Source organism: Oncorhynchus keta, unplaced genomic scaffold (genome assembly GCF_023373465.1).
Source record: "Oncorhynchus keta strain PuntledgeMale-10-30-2019 unplaced genomic scaffold, Oket_V2 Un_contig_1083_pilon_pilon, whole genome shotgun sequence".
Classification (NCBI taxonomy): Eukaryota; Metazoa; Chordata; class Actinopteri; order Salmoniformes; family Salmonidae; genus Oncorhynchus; species Oncorhynchus keta.
In genome coordinates this window covers 7737-31414 of record NW_026277222.1, presented here as the reverse complement: position 1 = coordinate 31414, position 23678 = coordinate 7737, and the positions used below count along the sequence as shown (strand labels likewise).

Here is a 23678-nt window from a genome sequence, read left to right as displayed (position 1 = left end):
CACAATGTTAACTTTACACCAGTCGTGTAAAGTACTTAAGTAAAACTACATTAAAACCTCTTAAGGATCGAACCCTTTTTTTCCATTTTCGTCTAAAATGACATACCCAAATCTAACTGCCTGTAGCTCAGGAACTGAAGCAAGGATATACATATTCTTGATACCATTTGAAAGGAAACACTTTGAAGTTTGTGGAAATGTGAAATTAACGTAGGAGAATATAACACATTAGGTCTGGTTAAAGATAATACAAAGAAAAAATCATATTTTTTTAATCATCTTTGAAATGCAAGAGAAAGGTAACAATGTATTATTTCAGGTTAGGTGCAATTTCGATATTTTTTGCATTGTATGTGGAACAGTTTTGACTGATCCAATGAACCATTGCATTTATGTTCAAAATGTTGAATCAAGTCTGCCCAAATGTGCCTAGTTGGGTTATTAATACATTTTCAATTTCAAAACTGTGCACTCTCCTCAAACAATAACATGGTGCTTCTACACCTGCACTGCTTGCTGTTTGGGGTTTTAGGTTGGGTTTCTGTACAGCACTTTGTGACATCAGCTGATGTAAGAAGGGCTTTATAAATAAATGTGATTTGATTTGACATAGTATTCTTTCACTGTAATAGCTACTGTAAATTGGACAGTGCAGTTAGATTAACAAGAATTTAAGCTTTCTGCCCATATCAGATATGCCTATGTCCAGGGAAATGCTCTTGTTACTTACAACTTCATGCTAATCACATTAGGCTACATTAGCTCAACCATCCCACGGGGGGGCATTGATCCTGTGGTTGAAGTAATACTTAAGTAATACTATTTCTATTTTTGACAAGTTTTACATTTGCTTTACTACATTCCTAAAGAAAATAATGTACTTTCTACTCCATACATTTTCGCTGTCACCCAAAAGTACTACTACATTTGGAATGTTTAGCAGGACAGGAAAAATGTCCAATTAACAATCTTAAAGAGAAAATCCCTGGTCATCCCTACTGCATCTGATCTGGCAGACTCACTAAACACAAATTTGTAAATTATGTTGGAGTGTTGGAGTGTGCCCCTGGCTATCAGTACATTTAAAAACAAGAAAATTGTGCTGGCTGGTTTGCTTAATATAAGGAATTTGATTTTATTTATACTTTTACTTTTCCTACTTAAGTATATTTAAAACCAAACACCTTTATACTTTTACTCAAGTAGTATTTTACTGGGTGACTTTCCCTTCTCTCAAGTATGACAGTTTTACTCAAGTACCACTGCTTTATACCCACATAAGTAAGCGTTGGCCTTATGCACATCATAAAAGGAGAGGTTTTGAAATGAGTGAAGTATTGTGACCGGCTAAAGGAAAATGAGGGATTAGAGATATTTTTGTTATCTCCGAATTTATGTACTATCAAAGCAGTGCCTTCTGTGTATGTAGAGGTGTACCATGGCATGTGGTAACCAGTTATAACTGAGTTTTTACTGGATATGAAGTACTTAATACTCACAGGCTCTCCTGTGTGACCAGGTGGACCAGGATGCCCTCTCTGTCCCTGAGGAGAGAAACACAAAGAAATGAGTACCACGCATAGAGACAAATTGAGAGAGAGCAAGTGATAAATTATAGATTGAAACAGTTCAAGAAATGAGGTAAAATCTGAGAGAACACTGAAAAATTATGAGGGCACACGCAGCGAGAGTACTGCAGTCACGGAACACTAGCTAACACTGTACTCCCTGTTCTTCTTGTTCACCCACATATCTACACACGACCCTAACTCAATCACCAAGTTTGCTGACGACATGATAATGGTAAGCCTGATTACCAACAACGGCACGACTGTCTACAGGGAGGGCTAGAGCCTTGGTGGAGTTGTGTCAGGAAAATAACCTCCTTCTCAAAATAAAAAACAAAGGAGCTGATAGTGGACTACAGGAGACAGAAGAGGAAATATGCCCCCATCCACATCGATGGGGCACAGTGGAGAGGGTCAAGAGCTTCAAGTTCCTTGATGTGCACATCACTGAGGACCTGCAATGGTCCCACCACACCGACACCATGGTGAAGAAGGCACAACATCAGGTAGCTGTAGAAATGTGGCATGGCCTATAAGAAAATTACAAACTTTTATAGATGCACCATTGAGAGCATTCTGTCAGGCAACATCATCGCCTGGTACAGCAACTGCACGGCCCTCAACCTAATGGTTTTCCAGTGGGTTGTGGGGTCAGCTCAATGCATCACCGGAGGCACACTGCCTGCCCTCCACTCTGTGTCAAAGGACAGCCAAGAAGTTCATCAAGGACCTCAGCCATCCGAGTCATGATCTGTTCACTCTGCTACCATTTAACAGAAAGAGACAGTACAGGTGCATGAAAGCCGAGACCGAAAGACTGAAAAACAGCTTCTATCTCCAGGCCATCAAACTGTTGAACAGTCATCATGCCATCTCCTGTAGTAAGTAGTACTCCTGTAGTAAGTAAAAGACACATATAGACTCACTCAGTAACACAAAACCCATACACACAAGCTCACACACCTCATACTCAAATATACTTCCTAATTAATAATGGCGCCGGAGGGGATGGCTGTTGTTTTCTTAGCATTGTTTGTAACTCATTTTGTGCATAATGTTGCTGCTATTGTCTCTTATGACCCAAAAGAGCTTCTGGATGTCAGAATAGCAATTACTCACATTGAACTGGACAAAGATTTTCTTTAATGAGTCCAACGCGAAGGAAATACAATTTTGTCCAAACAGGGCCCAAGTCCCCATCATCAGCGTGAAGAAAAGACGAAGGACAAGGGGGTGGAGGTGGACTCCTTGGAAGAATTTGCAGACGAGTAGGTAAACCACCACTACTCTCCGTATTATTGGCTCACGTGCAATCATTGGAAAACAAACTGGACGATCTACGATTAAGACTATCCTAACAATGGGACATTAAAAACTGTCATATCTTATGTTTCACCGAGACGTGGCTGAACGACAACGCGGATAATAAAGAGCTGGCTTGCTTTGCCCTGCATCGGCAGGACAGAGAAGCTATGTCTGGTAAGACAAGGGGCGGGGGCGTGTGTCTATTTGTCAATAACTGCTGGTGCGCAATGTCTAATATTAAAGAAGTCTTGTGGTATTGCTCACCTGAGGTAGAATATCTTATGATAACCTGTAGACCACAATATTTACCAAGAGAGTTCTCATCTATATTATTCACATACGTTTATTTCATGTCAGAAACCGATCCTGGCACTAAGACTGCACTCAATAAGCTGTGAAAGGCCATAAGCAAACAAGAAAATGCTCATCCAGAAGCGGCGCTCCTACTGGCCGGTGACTTTAAAGCAGGCAAACTTAAATCCGTTTCACCTAATTTCTACTCTCATGTCACGAGTAACCAGAAGAGAAAAAAAACTCTCGACCACCTTTACTTCCACACACGGAGACGCATAAAAAGCTCTCCCTCGCACTCCACTTGGCAAATCTGACCATAATTAAATCCTCCTGATTCCTGCTTACAAAACCTAAAGCAGGAAGTACCAGTGACTCACACAATACGGAAATGGTCAGATGACACAGATGCTATGCTACAGGACTGTTTTGCTAGCACAGACTGAAATATGTTCCTGGACTCATCCAATGGCATTGAGGAGAATACCACCTCAGTCACCAGATTCATCAATAAGTGCTTCGACGACGTCATCCCCACAGTGACCGTACGTACATTTCCCAACCAGAAGCCATGGATTTCAGGCAGCATCCACACTGAGCTAAAAGCTAGAGCTTCTGTTTTCAAGGAGCGGGACAATAATCCGGACACTTATAAGAAATCCTGAAATCCTTTCAGACAAACCATCAAACAGGCAAAGCGTCAATACAGGACTACGATTGAATCCTGCTACACTGGTTCTGACGCCCGTCGGATGTGGCAGGGCTTGAAAAATATTACGGACTACAAGGGGAAACTCAGCCACGAGCTTCCCAGTGACACGAGCCTACCAGACAAGCTAAATGCTTTTTTTGTGCTTACATCGATGCAAGCAACACTGAAGCATGCATGAGAGCACCAGCTATTCTGGGCGACAGTGTGATCACGCTCTCCGTAGCCAATTTGAGAAAGACCTTTATACCGGTCAATATTCACAAAGCCGTGCATGATATGAGTACCGATCCTGGTAATCTAGACGGATTACCAGGTAGGGTACTCATATCATGCGCGGATCAACTGGCAATGTTCTTCAACCTCTCCCTGACCAAGTCTGTAATACCTACATGTTTTAAACAGGCCACCATAGTCCCTGTGACAAAGAAAGCGAAGGTAACCTCGCTAAATGGGCTCCTGAGTGGCGCAGCAGTCTAAGGCACTGCATCTCGGTGCTAGAGACGTCACTACAGACCCTGGTTCGATCCTAGGCTGTATTACAACCGGGAGTGCCATAGGGTGGCTCATAATTGGCACAGTGTCATCCGGGTTAGGGGAGGGTTTTGGGACCTGTTCTCTTCATTATTTATATAAACACCACAGGTCAATCTGTTACAAATGTTAAACTTAATCTAAATGTGCATGATACTATTAAACATTCTACTGCCCCGACTGTTGATCTGGCTGTGTCAAAACCACAGTCAGATTTTATCGCTATTGAATGAAGGAATCTCTTGCTGATTTAGAACTTGTGCTGAACACAGGCAAAACTAAATACATGCTGTTTTTAAACTCTCATAAGAATGTTACAGATCAACTACATGTTCACTCAATAGATGGTTCAAACGTGTTCCCGCATATACAGATGAAGTCGGAGGTTTACATATACTTAGGTCATACATACACAAGTCATTAAAACTCGTTTTTCAAACACTCCACACATTTTTTGTGAACAAACTATAGTTTTGGCCAGTCGGTTAGGACATCTACTTTATGCATGATAAAAGGAAGTTTTTCAAACAATTGTTTACAGACAGATTATTTCAATTATCATTCACTGTATCACAATTCCAGTGGGTCAGAAGTTTACATACACTAAGTAGACTGTGCCTTTAAACAGCTTGTAAAATTCCAGAAAATTATGTCATGGTTTTAGAAGCTTCTGATAGGCTAATTGACATCATTTAAGTGAATTGGAAGTGTACCTGTGCCTCTTTGCTTAACATCATGGGAAAATCAAAAGAAATCAGCCAAGACCTCAGAAACAAAATTGGAGACCTCCACAAGTCTGATTCATCCTTGGGAGCTATTTCCAAACGCCTAAAGGTACCATGTTCATCTGTACAAACAATAGTATGCAAGTGTAAACACCATGGGACCACGCAGCCATCATACCGCTCAGGAAGGAGATGCGTTCTGTCTCCTAGAGATGAACATACTTTGATGCAAAAAGTGCAAATCAATTCCAGAACAACAGCAAAGGACCTTGTGAAGATGCTGGAGGAAACAGGTACAAAGTATCTATATCCACAGTAAAACGAGCCCTATATCGACATAACCTGAAAGGCCATTCAGCAAGGAAGAAGCGACTGCTCCAAAACCGCCATAAAAAAGCCAGACTATGGTTTTCAACTGCACATGGGGACAAAGATCATACTTTTTGGAGAAATGTCCTCTGGTCTGATGAAACAAAAATATAAATGGTTTGGCAATAATGACCATCGTTATGTTTGGAGGTAAAAGGGGGATGCTTGCAAGCCGAAGAACACCATCCCAACCGTGAAGCACGGGGGTAGCAGCACCATGTTGTGGGGGTGCTTTGCTGCAGGAGGGACTGGTGCACTTCACAAAATAGATGGCATCATGAGGCAGTAAAATTATGTGGATATATTGAAGCAACATCTCAAGACATCAGTCAGGAAGTTAAAGCTTGGTTGAAAATGGGTCTTTCAAATGCGCAATGACCACAAGCATTCTTCCAAAGTTGTGGCAAAATGACTTAAGGACAAAAAAGTCAGGGTATTGGAGTGGCCATCACAAAGCCCTGACCTCAATCCTATAGAAAATGTGTGGGCAGAACTGAAAAAGCGTGTGCGAGCAACGAGGCCTACAAACCTGACTCAGTTACACCAGCTCTGTCAGGAGGAATGGGCCAAAATTCAGTCAACTTATTGTGGGAAGCTTGTGGAAGGCTACCTGAAACGTTTGACCCAAGTTAAACAATTTAGAGGCTATGCTACCAAATACTAATTCCAGCCAAATCCATTATCTCAGCCAATCATGGTTAGCGGCATGTCTTTTTCTGTGGCTAAACCAACTTAGCTCGTCATTTAACAATTGTATTCGTATTTACAGATGGCATACAGTACAAGCTTGTTATTAAGGCACATGAAAGTTCACATGTTCCAGAATTCATTTCTGCCAAAAAACACGTTTTGATAGAAAATAAATGTTGATGTTCAAATGGATCTCCTGTGAAGTAGTGACGTGTGACATTCGCCTAGTTTCCTGAAACAAGTTGCATATGTCTGATGTATTATCCCTTGACAACGTGTGCCTGTGTCATAACAAATTGATTAACTCTACTAAACTCATAATGTGTCAAGGGTAGTAGTTTACATTGTCATCAGAGAAGAGTCTTCCACACACACAGAGAAAATCCAATCCAACAGAACCTCTGTCCAAGTTCCGAGATCAATTTCCTAGAAGTATGAATCACCCCAGTCAAGCCTTTCCTGCTCATTATGACACCAGTGACTTACAACAGTATGCCACCCCCCACCATGAGCCCCCTCCTCCTGCTGACAGTATGAACCTCCTCCCTCCCTCTCCTTCCTTCCGAACAAAACTGTAGCCGACCCAGCTGACACAGATTGTAGAAGTGGTGAGCACAGCAGAGCTGCTGGCATGGGTCAGTACCTCATGAGTCTCCCATTCACTGCCAGTTGTGACACAGCCTGGGATTGAACCCAGGTCTGTTGTTACGCCTCAAGCCTTAGTCTGCTCACTCTCTCGGGAGGCCCCCACAAATGGATTTTATTAACAAACAATTGGTCCCCCAAAAAATGCGGCCCTCCGTTGAATTTCAAAATCTCGATGTGGCCCTCAAGCCAAAACGTTTGACCACCCCTGTTATAGAGCAACAAAGCATGAGGAGAGAGAGAATAGAATCTCCTGCAGGTCAAAAAGGGACTCACACACACAGAGAGAGAGTGAGAGCAAGAGAGAAAAACAGAGGAGAGCGAAGATATATAATAGTGACTCTGACTCATACCGAACTGTCTTTTCTTACTCATTTTTTTAATGGTCATGTTCTAGCATATTTGGCTGACTGATGTTATGACCTCACACACACATTGTGCAGAGATGATTCTTTCTTGGTCCAAACGTGTGTTTGTATGCATTTGGAGTACTAGACATGTGTGTGTGTGTGTGTGTGTGTGTGTGTGTGTGTGTGTGTGTGTGTGTGTGTGTGTGTGTGTGTGTGTGTGTGTGTGTGTGTGTGTGTGTGTGTGTGTGTGTGTGTGTGTGCATTTATGTGCGTGTCTGGGCCACATTGCAGCTCACATCTTGACATAGAGAGGGACCCATTCTAGCTCACAAAATGAGACTCCAGTTATATGGGCTTTCTGATGAGAAAGTAGTAGAGGATGAGAGGCAATGAGGTATGAAGCAAACAATAGGTGAGTGTGTCTCTCTTACCTTTCGACCAGCCTGGCCGATTAGTCCAACTTGGCCAAGAATACCTGGGTCTCCCTGAAAGACAGTCAAACAAATACATATAAATACATATCATGTCAATACACAACCTAGATTCAAATTAGACCAAACTTGAATAGAATATGACTTTATTGTACTTGATAAGTATACTGTTTGCTGGTCAAGGTGAAGTTAGGAGAAGGGCAGGGGGGGGGGGGCTTACCTTCTCTCCTTTAGCGGCTGTTCCAGATGAGAGACCAGCGTCTCCTTTCCTCCCCTGAGAAAAACACAGAGAAAGAGAACCAATTAGTGATACTTAAAAAAAACAAGCACACTTATTCACACTGACACATACAACCACCTAACAGTTATACTTGGTTATTTGGTCCTATTTTACCATACATAGATAAACGTTATGCAGTACCGCAGTGTGTACCTATACTGTAATTACACTGCATTTACATGGATACTATCAATTGGGTTTGATATAAGGTATCATGAAGTGGGACCATAGAGTGGAAAAAAACTCCTCTCTTCACACATGGGAATGCTATGTTCATTACCTCATTTTTGACAGCTTTTGAGGCCTAATCAATTAATTAATCATCATCTATCAATATGATTGTCACAAGATATTAGCAACAACCTGCTCAAACAGCTAGTGACCAGAGTGGAAGGAGTGAAAGCAACCCTCCCTGGACACATGGGAAACCTTATGATTGTAGCAGTCTTTTCACATGGGAAACCCCATCTACAGACTGTCTCAGGATCACTCTGTGGTGAGATTTCTCCCCAGCGGTCTTCCTGCCAGACAAAACAGGGATTCATTGTTGGAGTAAAGAGAACCGTAATGGGTCTCTACACTTCAGATGGAAATTTAATTCATCGTATGGACTTCTTTTTCCCAAAGAGCTCCTGTGATTTACAACTTTTTCTGTATTAAGGGGTGATGAAAGAGCACAATCGGGGAGAGCTCCTGAACATCAAACACTTTGGAAAACGTTCCCTCAACACACCTGCTTAACGAAGCGAGCGGCTCTGACTCTACACTCCACCCCCCAAGCAAGGATAATTTATGTTGCTCAACTGGAGACATTGTTGCTTTGACATACTACGTAAGCTAGTAGGCAGCAGCTACTCTTCCTGGGGTCCAGCGAAATGAAGGCAGTAATATAATACATTTACAACAGACAGCCGTTGTACAGGTCGAACATAAGTACAGGTATGCGTTTTCAGAATTTACATTACGTGTGTGCCCTCTGGCCCCGACTCTACTAACACATATCTACAGTGCAACATAAAATCCATGTGTACCTGTGTGTATGTCATCCTGTGTGTGTATGCATGTGCCTAGGTCTATGTTTATGTTACTTCACAGTCCCCCCTGTTCCATAAGGTGTATTTTTATCTCTTTTTTAAAATCAAATTTTACTGCTTGCATCAGTTACTTTATGTGGAATAGAGTTCCATGTAGTCATAGCTCTAAATAAAATCAAATGTATATAGCGCTTCTTACATCAGCTGATATCTCAAAGTGCCTTACAGAAACCTAGCCTAAAACCCCAAACAGCAAGCAATACAGGTGTAGAAGCACGGTGGCTAGGAAAAACTCCCTAGAAAGGCCAAAACCTAGGAAGAAACCTAGAGAGGAACCAGGCTATGAGGGGTGGCCAGTCCTCGTCTGGCTGTGCCTGGTGGAGATTATAACAGATGTAGTACTGTGCACCTCCCATAGTCTGTTCTGGACTTGGGGACTTTGAAGAGACCTCTGATGGCATGTCTTGCGAGGTATGCATGGGTGTCCGAGCTGTGTGCCAGTAGTTCAAACAGACGGTGCATTTAACATGGCACAAGTGCATTCGCACTGAGTTGAGCAACACAAATGAGGAAAGTGATGGTGGATGTATTCTAGAGATGTTTTTATTAAATGTATGAGTTTCATAACATCGCGGAAGGACCGCAGTTGTATAGGTATACTTTTTCCAGAATTGACATTTTTACAAGTATTGGCTGATGTTGACTCAATGTTGCATAGCCACAGTAAGTATGGGTGTTGAAAGTGCTGCAGCACCACCTGGTTGTTAAATGGTAAAACTGTAATTTGTGTTGCAGTAAAATAAAACATACAATTATTGACATAAATTATAATGTTTTTTGGGGTAGGGAATGGGAAAAAAATCATGGAATATTTATATATGGGGCCCATTCTGCATGGAGAGCTCTCAGCTCTGTTTTGTAAAAGGTGCACTCATGATATGCTCTTATCTATTCAGTTGTGGGGATTTGAGTCAGACACATGCTCTGCTGCACAATAGACAGTTTAGTTTGTGTTGAGTCAAGTCTCTCTCTACTTCTCTGTCCCTCTCCCCTCTCTCTCATCCTTTTCTATTCTCTCCCACGTGTGGTGGATATCAAGTGATCTGGGGGGCAGGTAGCCTAGTGGTTGGAGAGTTGGGCCAGTAACTGAAAGGTTGCTGGATTGAATCCTTGAGCTGACAAGGTAAAACATATTTTGTTCTGCCCCTGAACAAGGCAGTTAACCCACTGGTCCCCAGTCGGCTGTCATTGTAAATAAGAATTTGTTTTTAACTGACTTGCCAAGTTAAATAAAACTGGAGCAGTGCTCGCAATTAGTTCTTCACTTCTGTTTTCTACTAGTTTACAATTCTGAACTTGTCGAAAAGGGAATGGAAACAATATGTAATAAGTAGCATGGCATTCTCTCACCCTCAGCTCGCAGGCCTGCTCCTGCCCATAGCAAACAACACAGTGCTGGGGTCAGCCCAGTGAGTGGTGCTTTCCTCCCGCTGGTGCTGGATAGGGGTGAATGCTTTTCTCCACTTTTTGTCCATTTGTGCTCAGTTTTAATAGTCTTAGTTACAACATCCCTCTCGTTATCTCTCTCCATTGTAATTATGAAGTACAAAGACATTTGCACTCTGTTCACAACGGTATTTTCCGAGGCACATACGTTTAAAATTTGAGTTTCATGTTTGGGGAAGCTTACAATTTATCCTACCATTTCTACCGATCTGCGTGCCAGATATGATTTTCATATGTGCATTTTCGGGGAACAGTTTCATATAAATAATAACCGTTTTGTTATTCAAAATCATTGTCACATGGTTGAGAATACAAAATCGTAACAAAAAGGTTAAAATGCCACAAATGGAGAGCACCAGCCTCTACCACATGGACACATTGATACACTGTGAGCCATTGGCGGCTAAATAAATAAGAGATAGCCTAGGCCAATGTAGCAGTAGGCTTTTAAAACTTCCACTGTCAACTAAGTAAAACTACATAAAGCCAATAAATAAACACAAAAAATATCCTGATAAATGCAGGTTCTTTCATCTCTCTATACAGTGGGGAGAACAAGTATTTGGTACACTGTCGATTTTGCAGGTTTCCCTACTTACAAAGCATGTAGAGGTCTGTGATTTTTTATCATAGGTACACTTCAACTGTGAGAGACGGAATCTAAAACAAAAATCCAGAAAATCCCATTGTATGATTTTTAAGTAATTCATGTGCTATCTTGTCGGTAATTTGTAAGTCGCTCTGGATAAGAGCGTCTGCTAAATGACTTAAATGTAAATGTAAATGTAAGGAAGACCCCCATGAAATGAACAAAAATGAATGGCAACTTATTGGCATTGGGCGAACCCAACACACTATCGCAAATGCGACTCAAATGGACGGCAGTACATCAAAACCATATTGCAAGTTGAACATGGTAAGTGCCAAGTGTCATACCTCAAAAATCCGAAAAATGGCGAGTGCGCTCCACCGTAGATTTTCATATGGCAAATGGTCACTAAGTTGCTCCCATGGGTGAAATAAAAAACAATAAAAAAATAAAAAATCTAAATTATAAAACCTCTAAAAAAGTGCTTTCTGGACCAGTTTTTACAAGTATGGACCAGTTTTTACATATGTAATAACCGTATGAACATACATTTGTCTTATTTTATTGAGTTTGTCCGTAAGGCCTATGTTTTGTCCATTTGCAATATATGATCATAGGAATTCGGTTTCATAACCTAAAAGTCTGTCATGAGTCCGACCGAGGGTGTTTCCCCTTCCCGGGCGGGTGGCGCTCGGCGGTCGTCATCACCGGCCTATTAGCTGCCACTGATTGCTTTTCCTCTCCCTCCTTGTATGTTTAGTGGTAGCACCTGTTCATGTTTAATTAGTTTGTCTTTATTAGACAGCCGGCCCGCCTGGTTGTTGTGCGGGATTATTTCATTTGTAACCTTCGGCTCTGTTGTAGAGGTACGTGTTTAGTGCCTAGTCGTGATCTTTTCCATTGTATTTTTCCCCTGTGTTTGGGAACGTTACTTTTGTGAGCACCCTGTGGTGCGTTGGTGCTAGTAAAAGACGCACAGCATTGAACTCTGTCTCCTGCATTTGACTCCACACCCACGACACCCGGAGCATTACAGAATCCCGCACCTATCAGATTGATGGAGTCAGCAGGAGCAGCAGCCAACCCTCTCCCATCGATGGAGGAACGGGTTCTCCACCACACCACCGTCCTCCATCGGATCGGATCCGCGATGGATCAAGTGATGGAGAGAATGGAAAGATGGGAGAGGAGTGGTCTCCTCTCTCCACCTTCGGCACCCACGGTTCCGGACTCCCCATCTCCCGACTCCAGCACCCTCCGTCTGACGCTACCGAGGGCTTATGATGGAGCGGCGGCGGGTTGCCAGGGGTTTCTGCTTCAGCTGGAGCTATACCTGGCCACCATCAGACCCACTCCCTCAGGAGCAGAGAGGGTGAGTGTCCTCATCTCCTGCCTCACGGGTCGTGCTCTGGAGTGGGCGAACGCAGTCTGGAATGGCCCAGACTCAGCGCGGGAGCACTACACAGAGTTTTCCTGCCGCTTCCGTGCCGTGTTTGATCACCCTCTAGACGGCTGAGCGGTGGGAGAACGACTATTTCATCTCAGGCAGGAGAAGAGGAGCGCCCAGGATTACGCTGGAGTTCCGGACCTTGGCAGCCGGATCTGGGTGGAACGACAGGGCCCTTATGGACCACTACAGGTGTAGTCTCCGAGAGGGCGTCCGCCGGGAGTTAGCGTGTCGGGACACCACTCTGTCACTGGATCAGCTGATCGACATGTCCATTCGACTGGATAATCTGCTGGCTGCCCGCGGGCGTTCAGAGAGGGTTCTGTGCGTTCCACCACCCAGCCCTTCCGCTCCCATTCCCATGGAGTTGGGAGGGGCTACGCCGAGGGGTACCGGAGGAGGTGGCCTTCCCTGCACCAACTGTGGTCGGAGAGGGCACACGTCTGATCGGTGCTGGGGGTCTGTCTGGGAGTAGAGATGGCAGGCGGAACGCTTCTCGGTCACCCCAGGTGAGTCAGCATCAAACTCACCCAGAACCCCTTGTTGGCCATAGAACGCCGCAGCCTGTCTGGTGTTCAACCTTCCCAAGTTCTCTCACGTCACCCCGCTCCTCCGCTCTCTCCACTGGCTTCCAGTTGAAGCTCGCATCCGCTACAAGACCATGGTGCTTGCCTACGGAGCTGTGAGGGGAACGGCACCTCAGTACCTCCAGGCTCTGATCAGGCCCTACACCCAAACAAGGGCACTGCGTTCATCCACCTCTGGCCTGCTCGCCTCCCTACCACTGAGGAAGTACAGTTCCCGCTCAGCCCAGTCAAAACTGTTCGCTGCCCTGGCCCCCAATGGTGGAACAAACTCCCTCACGACGCCAGGACAGCGGAGTCAATCACCACCTTCCGGAGACACCTGAAACCCCACCTCTTCAAGGAATACCTAGGATAGGGTAAGTAATCCTTCTCACCCCCCTAAAAGATTTAGATGCACTATTGTAAGTGGCTGTTCCACTGGATGTCATAAGGTGTATGCACCAATTTGTAAGTCGCTCTGGATAAGAGCGTCTGCTAAATGACTTAAATGTAATGTAAATGTTTGTCTTAATCTCTTTCCTTCACTTTTTTCCCTCTTCCCAGCATAGGGCGCTAGTCCATTCAGGCGCAGCTGGGAACTTTATGGATCGCGGACTCGCCCTTAAGTTAGGGACTCCGCTGGTGCCGATAGATTCTCCTTTCCCGTGCACTCCCTAGATAGCCGGCCATTAGGGTCAGGGATGGTCAGGGAGACCACGGTCCCACTGGACATGGTGACGCAGGGGAATCATAGGGAGCGTATCAGTTTTTTTATTATTGATTCGCCTGCGTTTCCAGTGGTGCTGGGGACTCCCTGGCTGGCCCGGCACAATCCTAAAATTTCGTGGAGACAGGGGGTTCTCCAGGGGTGGTCAGAGGAGTGTTCTGGAAGGTGTTTGGGAGTTTCCATCGGTGCCACGTCGGTGGAGAGTCCAGACCAGGGTTCCACGGTGTGCATTCCCCCAGAGTATGCCGATTTGGCAATCGCTTTCAGTAAAGTGAAAGCGACTAAATTACCACCTTATCGACCGGGAAGGGATTGTACGATAGATCTCCAGGTAGACGCTGCGCTTCCCAAGAGTCACGTGTACCCGCTGTCCCAGGAGGAGACGTTGGCAATGGAGACATATGTCACGGAGTCGCTGGGACAGGGGTACATTCGGCCCTCCATTTCACCCATCTCCTCGAGTTTATTTTTGTGAGGAAAAAGGAGGGAGGTTTGCGTCCGTGTATCGATTATAGAGGTCTAAACGCCATCACAGTGGGGTATAGTTACCCTCTACCCCTCATCGCTACGGCGGTGGAATCGTTCCACGGAGCGCAGTTCTTCACAAAACTGGATCTCAGGAGCGCGTATAGTCTGGTGCGTATTCGGAAGGGAGACGAGTGGAAAACCGCATTTAGTACTACATCCGGCCACTATGAGTACCTTGTCATGCCGTATGGGTTAAAGAATGCTCCAGCCGTTTTCCAATCCTTTGTAGACGAGATTCTCAGGGACCTGTGCGGGCAGGGAGTGGTTGTTTATATTGATGACATTCTGATCTACTCGGCCACTCACACCGCGCATGTGTCTCTGGTGCGCAAAGTGCTTGGTAGACTGCTGGAGCATGACCTATACGTCAAGGCTGAGAAATGCGTGTTCTCTAAACGAGCCGTCTCTTTTCTGGGATATCGCATTTCCACCTCGGGGTGGTGATGGAGGGTGACCGCATTAGGGCCGTGCGTAATTGGCCGACTCCAACCACGGTAAAGGAGGTGCAGCGGTTTTTGGGTTTTGCCAACTACTACCGGAGGTTTATCCGGGTTTTGGCCAGATAGCGGCTCCCATTACCTCACTGCTGAAGGGGGCCCGGTGCGGTTGCAGTGGTCAGCAGAGGCGGACAGAGCATTCAACAAGTTGAAGGCGCTGTTCACTGATGCGCCCGTGTTGGCGCATCCGGACCCCTCTCTAGCATTCATAGTGGAGGTGGACGCGTCCGAGGCTGGGGTGGGTGCCGTGCTATCACAGCGCTCGGGTACGCCACCAAAACTCCGCCCCTGCGCTTTCTTCTCAAGGAAGCTCAGCCCAGCGGAGCGTAACTATGATGTGGGGGACCGGGAGTTGCTAGCGGTGGTTAGAGCTCTGAAGGTGTGGAGACACTGGCTTGAGGGGGCTAAGCACCCTTTTCTCATCTGGACCGACCACCAGAATCTGGAGTATATTCGGGCAGCAAGGAGACTTAACCCACGTCAGGCAAGGTGGGCCATATTCTTCACCCGGTTCCGGTTTACTTTGTCTTATAGACCGGGCTCCCAGAACGTGAAGGCTGACGCACTGTCCCGCCTTTACGACACCGAGGATGGGTCCACCGAACCTACTCCCATCCTTCCCGCCTCAAAGCTGGTAGCCCCAGTGGTATGGGAGGTGGACTCGGACATCGAGCGGGCGGGCGTTACGGGCTGAACCCGCGCCTCCTCAGTGTCCAGCGGGGCGAAGGTACGTGCCGCTTGGTGTTCGGGACAAACTGATTCGGTGGGCTCACGTCCTACCCTCCTCGGGTCACCCTGGGGTGACGAGGACAGTGGGGAGCCTTCAGGGGAGGTATTGGTGGCCTACGTTGGTTAAGGACGTTAAGGGTTATGTCTCCTCTTGCTCAGTGTGCGCTCAGAGTAAGGCTCCTAGGCACCTTCCTAGAGGGAAGCTACAACCCCTCCCCGTTCCACAGCGGCCATGGTCACATCTGTCCATAGATTTCCTGACCGATCTCCCGCCGTCTCAGGGGAACACCGCGGTTCTAGTGATTGTGGATCGGTTTTCTAAGTCCTGCCGTCTCCTCCCGTTGCCCGGTATCCCTACAGCCCTGCAGACTGCGGAGGCATTATTTACCCATGTCTTTCGGCACTACGGGGTGCCGGAGGTCATCGTTTCTGATCGGGGCCCCCAATTCACGTCTCGGGTATGGAGAGCGTTCATGGAACGCTTGGGGTCTCTGTCAGTCTGACCTCCGGTTATCACCCCGAGAGTAATGGGCAGGTGGAGAGAATGAACCAGGAGGTGGGTAGGTTTCTGCGGTCGTATTGCCAGTATCGGCCAGGGGAGTGGGCACGATACATTCCTGGGCTGAAATGGCTCAGAACTCACTACGCCACTCCTCTACTAACGTGTCCCCTTTTCAGTGTGTGTTGGGATACCAGCCGGTCCTGGCACCATGGCATCCGAGCCAGAACGAGGCTCCTGCGGTGGAGGAATGGGTACAGCGCTCCAAGGAGACCTGGAGGGCCGTCCAGGAATCTCTACGACAAGCGAGTGGACGGCAGAAGAGGAGTGCTGACCGCCACCGCAGTGAGGCCCCCGTGTTTGTACCGGGGACAGGGTCTGGCTCTCGACCCCGAAACCTACCTCTCCGCTTGTCCTGCCGGAAGCTGGGTCCGCAGTGTGTAGGGCCCTTTAAAGTCCTGAGGAGAATAAACGAGGTGTGTTATCGATTACAACTCCCTTCCTATTATCGTATTAACCCCTCGTTTCATGTGTCTCTCCTCAGGCCGGTGGTAGCTGGTCCCCTGCAGGACAGTGAGGTACCGGAGGTTCCTCCCCCCCTCTGGACATCGAGGGGCCCCCGGCGTACACGATCCGGGCCATTCTGGACTCAAGACGCCGGGTGAGGGGCCTGCAGTACCTCGTGGACTGGGAGGGGTACGGTCCGGAGGAGAGGTGCTGGGTACCGGTGGGGGACATCTTGGATCCATCCATGTTGAGGGATTTCCATCGCCTCCATCCGGATCGCCCTGCACCTCGTCCTCCGGGGCGACCTCGAGGCCGGTGTCGGCGCGCTGCGGGAGCCGCGCGTCAGGGGGGGGGGGTACTGTCACGAGTCCGACCGAGGGTGTTTCCCCTTCCCGGGCGGGTGGCGCTCGGCGGTCGTCATCACCGGCCTATTAGCTGCCACTGATTGTTTTTCCTCTCCCTCCTTGTATGTTTAGTGGTAGCACCTGTTCATGTTTAATTAGTTTGTCTTTATTAGACAGCCGGCCCGCCTGGTTGTTGTGCGGGATTATTTCATTTGTAACCTTCGGCTCTGTTGTAGAGGTACGTGTTTAGTGCCTAGTCGTGATCTTTTCCATTGTATTTTTTCCCCTGTGTTTGGGAACGTTACTTTTGTGAGCACCCTGTGTTGCGTTGGTGCTAGTAAAAGACGCACAGCATTGAACTCTGTCTCCTGCATTTGACTCCACACCCACGACACCCGGAGCATTACAAAGTCAGTGAACCATGGCCAAATGGCATAAGACATGTCCAAATGCCATACGTAAGTATTGAAAGTACCAAATCAGGATGTTATGTCCATTTGCCATATGATCATAGGAAATCAGCTTCCAAACCCCAAAGTCAGTGAACCATGTCCAAATGGCATACATAAGTGTTGAAAGTACCAAATTAGGATGTTATGTCCATTTGCCATATATGATCGTAGGAAATCGGCTTCCGAACCCAAAAGTCAGTGAACCATGTCCAAATGGCATTTATACTGAACAGATTATATGAATCAACCTAGAAGGTCTATTTGCCATGTTTGATCATAGGAAGTCATAGGAAGTAAGAATTTCCCATTGATGTTGATTTCAGCCTGTCCATTTGGTGATGGAAAATCCCTCATTAAATACATTGAAAATTGACAAATTTATGTCATTTTTTAAAGTGGATAGGCACGGGTGGGGGGGGTGCTCCCTACCCGGCCATGGACCCCTTGCACCACCCTAAAGGCATTAAAAAACATTTTTAAAATATGCTCCTGGTAACCCGTTCAGATTACCATGTGTACGGCTGTCCATTTGCAATGTCTTACAATGGGCATTTACCATCACACATTTGACATGATCTAATATACTGCACAAATGCCTAATTGACTGGCTCTTTGAACTCGGGATGGCCAAGCAGTGATAGTGGTTCCTCTCCATCCCTCGTTGATGTTGATTTCAGCCTGTCCATTTGGTGATGGCAAATCCCTCATTAAATACATTGAAAATGTACTGTGTATTTGCAATGTTTTACAATGGGCATTTACCATCATGAATTTGACATGCTCTAATATACTGCAGAAATGCCCAATTGACTGGCCCGTTGAACACGGGATGGCCGAGCAGTGATAGTGGGTCCTCTCCATCGCTCGCCATTTTCGCGATATTCAAAATTAATTGAACTCATTGCAAATGGACGAAGCTGTTTATCGGCCTGAGACCCTCCTAGAGCCATATAACTCACTGTGCACTACCGACTTAAGCTCTAGGACAGGTTTCTAAAGTTTCAGAGCTCGAGGTCTGACGGTTCTTTGATGGTGAGAATGTCAATATCTATTGGAGGCTCTGTGTGTCTGTAAGCCCAACTTTATTTATTTTATTTATTTTACCTTTATTTTACTAGGCAAGTCAGTTAAGAACAAATTCTTATTTTCAACACTGGCTGTTTGTGTGTGTGAGTTTTTTCTTTGACATCTGATGGGAGAAATGACAGATTTTCAGTTAATGAGGGTTGCATAATTACACAAATTACATTTTGGAAAGATGTGACCTTTTTTAACCCTTCAAAACAGCCCATATGGCCCCAATTTAAAGCACTTCCTGTTGTCACAGGAAGCTGAAAGTAGACACATATCCTCATTGGGGTAGGCCTTTACAGAATACCGAGTTTCATGTCTTTATGTTGAGAACTGACTGATTTACAGAGGGTTGAATGCAGTATTTAAACCTAACTGCAGGTTGTAAAATCAAAACCACTTTTAGGGTAAATTTAACCACTTCCGGGTTCCAATGTCTCCTTATATGGCTGTGAATGGGCCAGGAATGAGCTTACACTTTCCGTCGTTTCCCCAAGGTGTCTGCAGCATTGTGCCCTATTTGTAGGCATATCATTGGAAGATTGACCATTTTACACTACATCTACCAGGTGCTCACTTGGTGTCCTCCGTCACAATTATTGCGTAATCTCCAGCTGTGTATTTTTCCATTTGCTCCCGAGGAGAAACCCAACTGCCACGAATGATTTATCATCAAATAGATATGTTAAAAACACCTTGAGGATTGATTCTAAACAACGCTTGCCATGCTTCTGTCGATATTATGGAGTTAATTTGGGAAAAGTTCGGCCTCCACAAATAATATTTTTGGAAAAAATGAACATTTGCTATCTAACTGAGAGTCTCCTCATTGAAAACATCCGAAGTTCTTCAAAGGTAAATGATTTTATTTGAATGCTTTTCTTGTTTTTGTGAAAATGCTGCCTGCTGAATGCTAGGCTTAATGCTATGCTAGCTATCAATACTCTTACACAAATGCTTGTGTAGCTATGGTTGAAAAGCATATTTTGAAAATCTGAGATGACAGTGTTGTTAACAAAAGGCTAAGCTTGTGAGTGAATATATTTCTTTCATTTCATTTGCGATTTTCATGAAGTTAACGTTACGTTATGGTAATAACAGACACGGGATTGCTCGACGCAAGAAGTTGACCTGTTACTCCTACCCCCTACTTTTTCGAACATTCTGTTAAAAATCGCGCAACATTTCAGCGCCCTGCTGCTCATGCCAGGAATATAGTATATGCATATGATTAGTATGTGTGGATAGAAAACACTCAGACGTTTATAAAACTGTTTAAATCATGGCTGTGACTATAACAGAACGTGCGTTTCATCAAAAAGCGCAGGAAAATCTGATCACTGAAAATTGGAAAATATATCAATGCGCCACTTGCATGTATTGTCTATGGGAAAGCAAATTACCTGGAGCCGAGATTGCAATTCCTACAGCTTCCACACGATGTCAACAGTCTTGTCATTTGCGTAGGCTTTGTTTCTTGGTCAAACGAAGAAGAGACAGCCGATTTCTTCAGGTCTCGGACCGGATATTTTGGTTGAGATTTACCCGGACATTATTTCCAGACGTACCCCTATAGAATATACATCGCCTCGTGATCAATTTGGTCGCTTATTAACGTTTACTAATACCTAAAGTTGCATTACAAAACTATTTCAAAGTGTTTTGTGAAAGTTTATTATCGACTTTTTTAATTTAAAAAAATGACGTTACGTTATAAGACGCTATTTTTTTCCGTTTATCACACAGTCTTCATACATCGATATCTAGGCTATATATGGACCGATTTAATCGAAAAAAAAGACCCAATAGTGATCATGGGACATCTAGGAGTGCCAACAAAGAAGATGGTCAAAGGTAATGAATGTTTTATATTTTATTTGTGCGGTTTGTGTAGCGCCGACTATGCTAATTATTTTGTTTACGTCCCCTGCGGGTCTTTTGGGGTGTTACATGCTATCAGATAATAGCTTCTCATGCTTTCGCCGAAAAGCATTTTAAAAATCTGACTTGTTGCCTGGATTCACAACGAGTGTAGCTTTAATTCAATACCCTGCATGTGTATTTTAATGAACGTTTGAGTTTTAACTAGTACTATTAGCATTTAGCGTAGCGCATTTGCATTTCCAGATGTCTAGATGGGACGCCTGCGTGTCAGGTAGGAGCAAGAGGTTAAGGGTTCATTCCAGATGGTCAAGGTTAGGCTTGTACAGATCGCGAGGACCTTAGGAACGTTCCTCGGGTTGAATTATGCTTCTAGCCATAACGGTTCTGCAGCTGTCACCAAAAAGCACCTGAAATTTAGGTCAGGCTTCATTTTGGGCGTAGTTTTTTGCACAGTCGCTGCGGTCAGACCGAGTGAACTACGGTCAACTGGGCTATTTCGATGAACTTGGAACTGCCTAGGGACTATGCTGATGCCATTTATTTCCCTTTCTGTCATGATTTAAGCCTCATGTTTGGGGATTTCAGCCCTATTTGATGGTAAAGTTCACACTTCTCCTATACAGATATCAACATGAAAATATTGAATTGTCACCCTTCATATCTTAGAGTTACCTGAAAATGGCCTGCACAGAAGCAGAGTTAGAGCATAACCAGTAAACCATGTTATCCTTAGGGAGAAACTTGCATGTGTCAGACTACATGATCCGGTGCATGCAGCTAGAATAACTCTGTGGCTTGTCCACCCCAACCTCCCCGCGATGAGCCCATCGAAAACGGCTCTGTGTGACCCAGAGGCCGCAATTATGTCCAAAGCATCATTAAATCATTACAAGTCAGGCTTCATTTGCACAGTCGCTGCGGTAAGACAGAGCGAGCTACGGTCTCCTTGAACTCGGCACGGCCTAAAGACTACGATGATGCCACACTTTAAGTGTTGATTTCAGTCCATATGTTGATGGTTCATCACTGTTTAGACTTATTGTAAACGGACAAAAGTCAGCCATCAAGTCAGCGTCCATCAGTCAATAAGATATTATTCTGACACCAGACTGATACATACTGACACAAAACACACTTTGGCCAACACATTTAGAAGCCAACTATCACATATTTCAGAACAGGCCCAAAATTCACAGTGCCTTCTGTTTAAACCATAATAAAAACTTAAAACACGTAGTTACGTTCTAGCTGTGGGTCCAGTTCTAACATTATGTGTAGGCATAGCTAAGGCGACCCCGAATCCCGAGTTTCGGCTCGATAGGTCATTCGGAGCCGGAGCAGAGACCTTAATTAGTGCTGAAAATGCACTTTGTCCAGGTGTTGCTACTGGGTCCCTGAAAGAGCAGAAACTTTATGGGCCGAGGCGGTTTCAATGTACCTAGTCTTGCGATTCTGGGACTTTTTAAATGTCGTCATTTTCGCGATGTTCAAAATTAATTGAAGTCATTGCAAACAGACAAGGTTGTTTCTCGACCGGAGAACCTTCTAGAGCCACATAACTCACTGTGCACTGTCGACTTAAGCTCTAGAACATGTATATAAAGCTTCGGAGCTCTAGGTCTCTAGGTCTAGGTTCTTTGATCAATCAAACGCAGGTAACTTTTGAAGGCTGTGTGTCTGTCTGTAAGCCTCACACTGTCACTCCCCATTGACTATTTGTGTGTAAGTTCAGAAAATCACAGAAATCACGTAGAGCTCCGAAACCTGCCTTAATGGATTCGTCTGAACACGCCTCAACTGGATCTATAACTTTGGGAGAATTTTTCAGTTTTTGATTTGTTAAAAAAGTTTGAAATATCCAATAAATGTCATTCCACTTCATGATTGTGTCCCACTTGTTGTTGATTCTTCACAAAAAAATACAGTTTTATATCTTTATGTTTGAAGCCTGAAATGTGGCAAAAGGTCGCAAAGTTCAAGGGGCCCGAATACTTTCGCAAGGCACTGTACATGTAGGCATCATTAAAGTGCATATATGATGAACAGAGAGTAGCAGAAGCGTAAAAAGAGGGGTTGGCGGGTGGTGGGACACAACGCAGATAGCCCGGTTAGCAAGTGTGCGGGAGCACTGGTTGGTCGGGCCAATTTAGGTAGTATGTACATTAATGTATAGTTAAAGTGACTATGCATATAAGATAAACAGAGAGTAGCAGCAGTGTAAAAGAGAGGTTGGGGGAGGCACACAATGCAAATAGTCTGGGTAACCATTTGGTTACCTGTTCAGGAGTGTTAGGGCTTGGGGGTAAAACTTTTGAGAAGCCTTTTTGTCCTAGACTCTGCACTCTGGTACCGCTTGCCCTGCGGTAGTAGAGAGAACAGTCTATGACTGGGGTGGCTAGGGTCTTTGACCATTTTTAGGGCCTTCCCCTGACACCGCCTGGTGTAGAGGTCCTGGGTGGCAGGCAGCTTTGCCCCAGTGATGTACTGGGCCGTACGCACTACCCTCTGAAGTGCCTTGCGGACGCAAGGCCGAGCAATTGCCGTACCAGGCAGTGATTAAACCAGTCATAGTAATTGCATTTTTCCTCAATAAATGAGCTAGTAACATCGAGTACACATATAAGTGTTTAGGCAAGTTATTAGTTAGCTAGCTAGCTACCTATCAGATGAACTCGATGTTACTAGCTCGGATTATGCTGATAGCTCATTTATTGAGGAAAAATGCAATTACTATGACTGTGATATGTAGTTGTCCCAACTAGCTTGAATGCACTAACTGTAAGTTGCTCTGAATAAGAGTTTCTGCTAAAAGATTCAAATGTACAAATAAAAAAAAACGGTGTGTGTGTGGGACATACCTTAAGCCCAGGTGGGCCTGGACGGCCAGGTTTTCCATGGGGACCGGGTCCACCCTGTCAGAGACGAAACACAATCAAACGTTGATCAGAATGACAATCATTATGTTGGCATAAGCGGAGGCCGTGGGTAGTCCCCCATCTCCTACAGCTGAAGTCGGAAGATAGCATACACCTTAGCCAAATACATTTAAACTCAGTTTTTCACAATTCCTGATATTTAATCACACACTTTTTCAGTTCTGCCCACACATTTTCTATAGGATTGAGGTCGGGGCTTTGTGATGGCCACTCCAATACCTTGACCTAGTTGTCCTTAAGCCATTTTGCCACAACTTTGGAAGTATGCTTGTGGCCATTGTCCATTTGGAAGACCCATTTGTGACCAAGCTTTAACTTCCTGACTGATGTCTTGAGATGTTGCTTCAATATATCCACATTTTTCTTCCTCCTGATGCCATCTATTTTGTGAAGTGCACCAGTCCTCCCTGCAGCAAAGCACCCCCACAACATGATGCTGCCACCCCCGTACTTCACGGTTTGGAT

At 45.1% G+C, this 23678-nt stretch overlaps 1 protein-coding gene across 1 annotated transcript in view; it reads right to left on the bottom strand.

Moving 5' to 3' along the window:
• The window catches only part of col27a1a (collagen, type XXVII, alpha 1a), a 172596-nt gene extending 149409 nt beyond the window's left edge, over nucleotides 1-23187 (bottom strand). The window contains exons 1-4 of the mRNA XM_052500505.1: nucleotides 23136-23187; nucleotides 7838-7891; nucleotides 7618-7671; nucleotides 1500-1544 (exon numbers count right to left, since the gene is read on the bottom strand). The gene's annotated coding sequence lies outside the window, so the exon portion shown is untranslated. The remainder of the gene's footprint in view (nucleotides 1-1499; nucleotides 1545-7617; nucleotides 7672-7837; nucleotides 7892-23135) is intronic.
• Between the last annotated feature and the right edge of the window lie 491 nt (nucleotides 23188-23678).